Source organism: Scylla paramamosain, chromosome 10, assembly GCF_035594125.1.
Source record: "Scylla paramamosain isolate STU-SP2022 chromosome 10, ASM3559412v1, whole genome shotgun sequence".
Classification (NCBI taxonomy): Eukaryota; Metazoa; Arthropoda; class Malacostraca; order Decapoda; family Portunidae; genus Scylla; species Scylla paramamosain.
Genome location: NC_087160.1, coordinates 19676932 through 19684431, shown reverse-complemented (window position 1 = coordinate 19684431; position 7500 = coordinate 19676932). Strand labels below are relative to the sequence as shown.

The 7500-nt window shown below is 43.7% G+C and overlaps 1 protein-coding gene across 2 annotated transcripts in view; it reads right to left on the bottom strand.

Annotated features, from left to right (window-relative positions):
- Positions 1-7500, bottom strand: part of LOC135104317 (uncharacterized) — a 122640-nt gene that overhangs the window by 48186 nt on the left and 66954 nt on the right. The window lies entirely within an intron of this gene.

The following is a 7500-nucleotide window of genomic DNA, read 5'->3' as shown; positions in this document are numbered from 1 at the left end:
TACAGATTTACGCGAAACATTTACACTGAACTAAAATAAACAAAAAACACACACATACACGGACACACATGCGGACACACACACACACATAAAAGAGGCAGCTATTCCACACAACACAGAGCAACACGTAAGATTAAGTCCTCATTAAAGGCACATTCAACCCGCCTCGTCTTCCCGCCTCGCTCGGCACTAACAACACACAAACTGCGAGGCCGCCACAGTACCATTTAGCGAACCAGCTCCTCCTGCTCCTCCTCCTTCTCCTCCTCCTCCTCTTCCTCTTCTTTTTTTTTTTTTAACCATCCCCCAACTCTAATTAAAGTTAATCGGTATGACCTACAACGTGAAATATTTTGGCAGGAAACTTTGGAAACCGTCATCATGTTTCTTTTTCCTCCTTAACTACTTTCATTTGTATTTTTTTTTTCCTCTCTCTCTCTCTAAGCGGAGGAAATGTTTAGCAGTAGTGTTGTTGAGGCGAGTGCTGAGGAAAAGTTGCTTCGGGTAGAGGTAAGAGTGATAGGAAGAGGAAGGGAAGAGTAAGGTGAAGAGGAAGGAAAAGGGGTAACAGTAGAGTGAAGTGAGGGGAGAAGGAAGGGAGAGGAAAGAGGAAGGGTGAAGTGAAAGGAAATGAAGGGAAGGGGATAGTGAAAAGTGGATAAGAATAAAGGGAACGGGGAAGGGGAAGAGTGAGGTAAGGGAAAATGAAGGGAAGGGATAGAATAAGGTGAGGGAAAAGGAAGGGGAAAGGAAAGAGTAAGGTGAAAAGGAAGAGGGAGAGTGAGGGGAGGGAGAAGGAAGGAAAGAGAAAGGGGAGAAGGTTAGTTTGTTGGGCAAGGATGAGGGAAGGAAGGAAATGGGCAGAGAAGGGAAAGTTAATGAAGATATGGAAGTGAATTAGAAGTGAATGGCTTGGGATGAGCTAAACAGGTTGTTTTCCGAGGCTCATTTCTATCAATTACCCTTTTCTCTCTCTATCGTTAAGGACATAAGTACTTACTACCTTCCTACCTAGACACACACACACACACACACACACACACACACACACACACACAAACACACACGCACATATATCATACATTCTATTATATTAATAAAACTAAACCATAGCTCTTAAACACTATCTCTTTTATGTCATTCTAAGCGTAAACAACAGAACATTATCTTTTTTTATTTTCAGCCATCATTCTTCTATATCATTCCGAGTCTAAATCACTAAACATTATCATTTCTATTTCAAGCTATCACTTTTGCACCTCATCAATGCACTGAGGACTACACAAATAATGAGTGACACGTCTCACCCATGACAGAGCCTCTAGAGTCAGGCAGGCGCGGTGACAGACAGCCAATAATGACTCGCGCGGTTGAAATGCATCCACGAATCATGCCAGAGGTGAACTAAAGACGGCGTGTCAGCGGCCTTGATGCATATGTATGTAAATCTAGATAGCTAACCACCAGACTGCATCTATCTATCTACTTACACACCACATCTATCCACACACACACACACACACACACACACACACACACACACACACACACACACACACACACACACACACACACACACACACACACACACACACACACACACAGATCAAAGGGCGTGACCTGACAGGGTGAGGGAAGAGGAGGGATCTAGGACTCGGGAACCAAAGAACTCGCACCTTTGACGGCAGATTCTGAGCACGACACTCCCTCCCTCTCCTCGCCCCCTCGCCCCTTCCTTCCCCAGCACGCCAGTCCCGGGTCTCATCTCCTACTCGCCCCAGGTCTCATTAAAAGGCACCACGTCGAACCTCGGTCCTCTTTTATCCTCCCCGATCTTCTCCTCTCCCCATCACACACACACACACACACACACACACACACACACACACACACACATACGAACGCAAGCTTCCAACGTCATTCCAGCCAACCCCTGAGAGAAAACGGGACAAGCCTTACGAATAAGAAAACGAACGGACGGGGACATCTAACACTGAATGCGGATTGGCTGGTTCTCTTCTCTCCGCGGGTTGACACCTTTCCAGCGCCTCGACTAACGCATTCTTGTAGCGTGTTCCGTTTTCTTTTGTCCGTTTTCTTTTGAATTTCCTTCGCGTTCCGTAACATCGACAGTTCCCACCCACGTTATTTATCAGCTAGTTGTCTATTCAGTCCATTCACTTACAGAGACAATGCAGAATGAGAGAAAGAACAGGGGAAGGAGAATGAGGAAGAAAGAAAGAGAGAAGAGGGGAATAAGAGGAATAAGAAAGGGAGGAGAGAGGAGGGAAAGGAGGATGAGAGCGAGAAGAGCGGAAGGAGAATAGGAGAAACAGTGGGAGATAAAAAAAAAAAAACGCTTCAAGAGGCCTGGAGACTTTGCTGCCAAAATTCTCTCAAATTATAACAATTTCTCGGAGACTAACAATTAAGCGAGATGCGGTTTTTATGTACCCAGCTGTAGAGTACTGAGGGGAGAGAGAGAGAGAGAGAGAGAGAGAGAGAGAGAGAGAGAGAGAGAGAGAGAGAGAGAGAGAGAGAGAGAGAGAGAGAGAGAGAGAGAGAGAGAGAGAGAGAGAGAGAGACATTCAGCCATCCATCCAGCCGGCCAGCCAGTCATACATTCTTATATACATACATACATACATACATATATACATACATACATACAAGCATGCATCCATACATATACAGACTGGCAGAGAGACAAACAAACGGAGAGATGACGGCAAAGGTGACCGACAGACAGAAGATTCGAAGAAAGGCAAAAATTCTCTCTCTCTCTCTCTCTCTCTCTCTCTCTCTCTCTCTCTCTCTCTCTCTCTCTCTCTCTCTCTCTCTCTCTCTCTCTCTCTCTCTCTCTCTCTCTCTCTCTCTCTCTCTCTCTCTCTCTCTCTCTCTCTCTCTCTTATACACACGCATAAAAAAAATAACAAAGAAAATATAAATGCGAGTACAGACAGACAGACAGACAGATAATACATACACTTCACCATAAATGCACGAAAGAGAAGCCAAAGGAATATGGAAACCAGATTCAAAAATAAGATTTAAGAAGACTAACGATGAACAAGACAAATATTACCTGCAAAATTTATAATATCAAATATATCAGTAAGAATATAATAATCTTAAACGAAAAGTAAGGCATCTTTTTAAACATCTAGATAAAAGTATTGAAGCACAAGGAAATAAAAGTTACAGTGTGCATTTAAACAGAGAGAGAGAGAGAGAGAGAGAGAGAAAGAGCTTAAATTTTTTATGTGCATGACCTGACCCAAGAGTTAATGACCGCCACGCTGCCTCCACCTCCTCTTCCTCCTCCTCCTCCTCCTTTCTTAATTTCATACACTACCAGCATCCACCACCACCGTAACAACAACCACACCACCACCACCACCACCACCACCACCACCACCACCACCTCCTCCTCCTCCTCCTCCTCCTCCTCCTCCTCCTCCTCCTCCTCCTCCTCCTCCTCCTTTCTCTTCAATATCTTCCTCTTCACCGCTCTCTGGGAAGGAATATGGAGAAGAGAGAGGAAAGTCGATACAAGAATGAGGAGAAAGAGGAAAAAGAGGGGGAAGAAGATGAGAAGGAAGAGGTGAAGGGAGGCGAGGGAAGAGGAGAGAGAGGAGAGGACTCGCAGATGACGTCCGAATAGCAATTAGATGTCAGTAATTACCCAATTATGTAGTTTCTCGGCCGCTACAACAGTTAACGAGGAAGCTAATAGTTGTTCTGCCTCTGTTGAATGACCAATGAAGGCGGTGGTGCCCTCACGTGGCGGGCGGCAGAGTTACTACCTACCATCCTTGCGTCCAAGTTACGAAGACCAGCTGCAGAATATCAAACTCGTGAACTCATTGGCGGCACACTCACCTCTGACACGCCTCCGCTAATTGTTTGGTGGGCGAGTGCTTCATTTCTTGGCCAGGTGTGATTATGTATGATCCCGGAGAGAGAGAGAGAGAGAGAGAGAGAGAGAGAGAGAGAGAGAGAGAGAGAGAGAGAGAGAGAGAGAGAGAGAGAGAGAGAGAGAGAGAGAGAGAGAGAGAGAGAGACGTAACGGGTTAAAGCGAGAAAGCTACAGAAAGTGGAAAGGATGTGATGGAAGAGGAGATGAAGTACCTGTAAACTGTATTACGTATAGCAAATAGTGGCAGACTGGACACCAAAAATCTGTGTGTGTGTGTATGTGCGTATACAGAGAGAGAAATTAACAGACAGCCAGAGAAAAAAAATCACTAAGACAGACACAGGCAGAGACAGACACAGTAACGAACAGACAGATGAAAAGACAGACAATGCATGCAGCAACGTAGACACCGAAGAAACGAAGAACAGAAAACAATAAACTGAACTGAACTACACCACTGAAATAAACACAAAACACGACCAGCAGGGAAACCGGTCAACAAGCAGAGGCGCAGGTAGACAAACGGGTAGATATATAGGAAAATAAAGTGGCGGGCGGGAGAGGGGAAGAGCGAGGACAACAATGCCTAGCTAACGAGAGAGGGAGAGAGAGGGAGAGTAACCATCCTCATCGCATAATTCCCCCCTCCCTCAGATTCTTCCTTTCCGCCCTCCCTGAACAAAGGCGCCCTCGTCCAGGTAAGGCGAATTAGGGCCCCATTGAGGGAGAGGAAAGGCTCACGGATGGGTAAGGGACACACAGCCGCCAGGAAGGGAGCTTGGATCTATAAAGATGTGTGGTAGTAAAATGTGGAGTGTGTGGTGTAGTGTGGGGATGGTGGAGTTTTGTGTGGTGTGATGGTGTGGTGTGCTGTGGTGTGGTGGTGTAGTGTGGTGTTGTGGTTTGATTTGGATTGACCCCATTGTCTTAACCCCATTCCACCCATCTCAGCATCGCAAGAGTTAACCAGTACTCTCTCTCTCTCTCTCTCTCTCTCTCTCTCTCTCTCTCTCTCTCTCTCTCTCTCTCTCTCTCTCTCTCTCTCTCTCTCTCTCTCTCTCTCTCTCTCTCTCTCTCTCTCTCTCTCTCTCTCTCTCTCTCTCTCTCTCTCTCTCTCTCTCTCTCTCTCTCTCTCTCTCTCTCTCTCTCCTTCTGTTTTCTCCTTTCCTATGACTTGAATCGTGTGAAGAGAGGAATGTTGGGACAAACCTTTAGAACTAAACTAGTCTTCCTTTTAATAATCTTTTTTCCTTACTTAGTTATTTATTTTCTAAACTTTTACGACTAATAACATAGTAGAACTTCTTGCACTACTTCTTCTTCTTCTTCTTCTTCTTCTTCTTCTTCTTCTTCTTCTTCTTCTTCTTCTTCTTCTTCTTCCTCACCTATTTTCCATCCTCCATCGGCCTCCTTCATGCGTTCAAAAAATCGCCCAAACAGAATCAGAGTAGTTCGGAGCCGTTAATACGTATGTTTACAGCTTCACAAGTCAGCCAGTTCCCGCAGGAGTTTGTGACTTGATTACGCGACAGGATGAGCGTCTGCAGCACTACACCGGCAAAAAGTAATCATTGAACGGCAGATGGGCACACGAATGAATGGATTATCAACGTGCTGAATAATTTGGTGCTATGAAGCCTAGATTATGCTCGTTTTTCCTTTTTTTTTTTTTTAATATACCAAGCACGTCCCATACAATTAGTGACTGAATGGCTCACGTGCATCTCGTTGAGGTAGCACTGCTTGAAAATATTATCCACCAGGGTTAATATACCATGTGACTTCAGTATTTCTTCCTCTCTCTCTCTCTCTCTCTCTCTCTCTCTCTCTCTCTCTCTCTCTCTCTCTCTCTCTCTCTCTCTCTCTCTCTCTCTCTCTCTCTCTCTCTCTCTCTCTAATAATAATAATAATAATAATATAATAACAATACATATTATTATTATTATTATTATTATTATTATTATTATTATTGTTATTATTATTATTATTATTATTATTATTACTACTACTACTACTACTACTACTACTACTACTACTACTACTACTACTACTACTACTACTATCATCACCATCACTCCCTCACCAGCCTTCGCACAATCAGCAGTGGGCGGCAGCTCCTGCAGGGGCGTGTTGGTGTTGGTTTCCTTCCACAAATAAATTACTTTTAACCATTTTTTCCTCACACGTACACGAGTATTGGGGTATTTTTTTAATCTATGTAATTAGAAAATTATTCGGCAGCGGACATATTGCAACAAAATATGAGTTTTCACCTTGCTGTACTCGTATTTTGTATTCTATAGAAGCAACTTTTCTTGTGTTGATTAAATTGCCTCATCCACTCATGCATGCTGGCAACGTGAAGGAATTAACACCAAGGAATCATTCGAGCTCAATAATATACGACGAAGTTAAGCTGTTCAATGAAAATATATCAGTCTTCTCTCTTTGTCTATCTCCCAGTATCTCTCTCTCTCTCTCTCTCTCTCTCTCTCTCTCTCTCTCTCTCTCTCTCTCTCTCTCTCTCTCTCTCTCTCTCTCTCTCTCTCTCAGGTTGACGTAATATTTAGCAATCGATCGCAGTAACTGTAATCACATTCGTGGGCTTGTGATGGTGACCTGCAGTGGGTGGCAGGGAGCAAGGGACAGTGGAGGGTCGGCAGTCGGGGGTGGTGGTACTCAGGGGGCACAGCAGGAGAGGAGGATGGGGGTGGTGGGCACAGGTTTTATGAAGCGGGTGGCGGCAGTGAGAGAGGTGCATAAGAGAGGGGCGAGGGTGACAAGGGGGCGGGGGGTGCTGTGCCGGAGTGGGTGGGGGAAAGCGGCGGGTGGGCGGCGCCGCACACCTGTTGAGGCTGCAGGTGCATTCGTTGATTGGAAACTTAATTAGGTACACCGTATTTTTCCCTTTTTTTTTATTATTTTTTAGGAGGGAGAGGATTTTAATTTCTTGCTAATACACGAACCATAATTATTTGTGAGTCAGGCATCGGCCGACTGTTGCTGGGCAGTGAGTGAGTGAGTCAGTCAGTCAGTGAGACTCACACATTCACTCAGTGAATCACCCTTATTCACTGACAGTTTTCTGGTAATTATTTGAAATCTATATCACGTTCATATTCTGAACTAATTATATATATATATATATATATATATATATATATATATATATATATATATATATATATATATATATATATATATATATATATATATATATATATATATATATATATATATATATATATATATATATATATATATATATATATATATATATATATTCTTTTCATTCATTCTTTTTTTCTCCAGCAAGGTCTTTTTTAGTAAGTAGTCTCGCCCTTGAGTTCAACAACTGGTGATATAATGTTGAGTTAATCCCGCAACGCTCTTCCTCCTTGCAATGCTTCCTGATGTTGCTCTACGTGCGTGCCGCCCATTGCTCAGTCGTGACTTGCTCTAATTCTCCATTACCATATTAAAACGCTACTCTAAGAAGTGCAATGTTCCCTCATTGTTTTCGTTTTCTTTTTCGTTCCCTCGCTTACATAGTGCTTTTGTTCCTCGCCTGTCCTAACCAC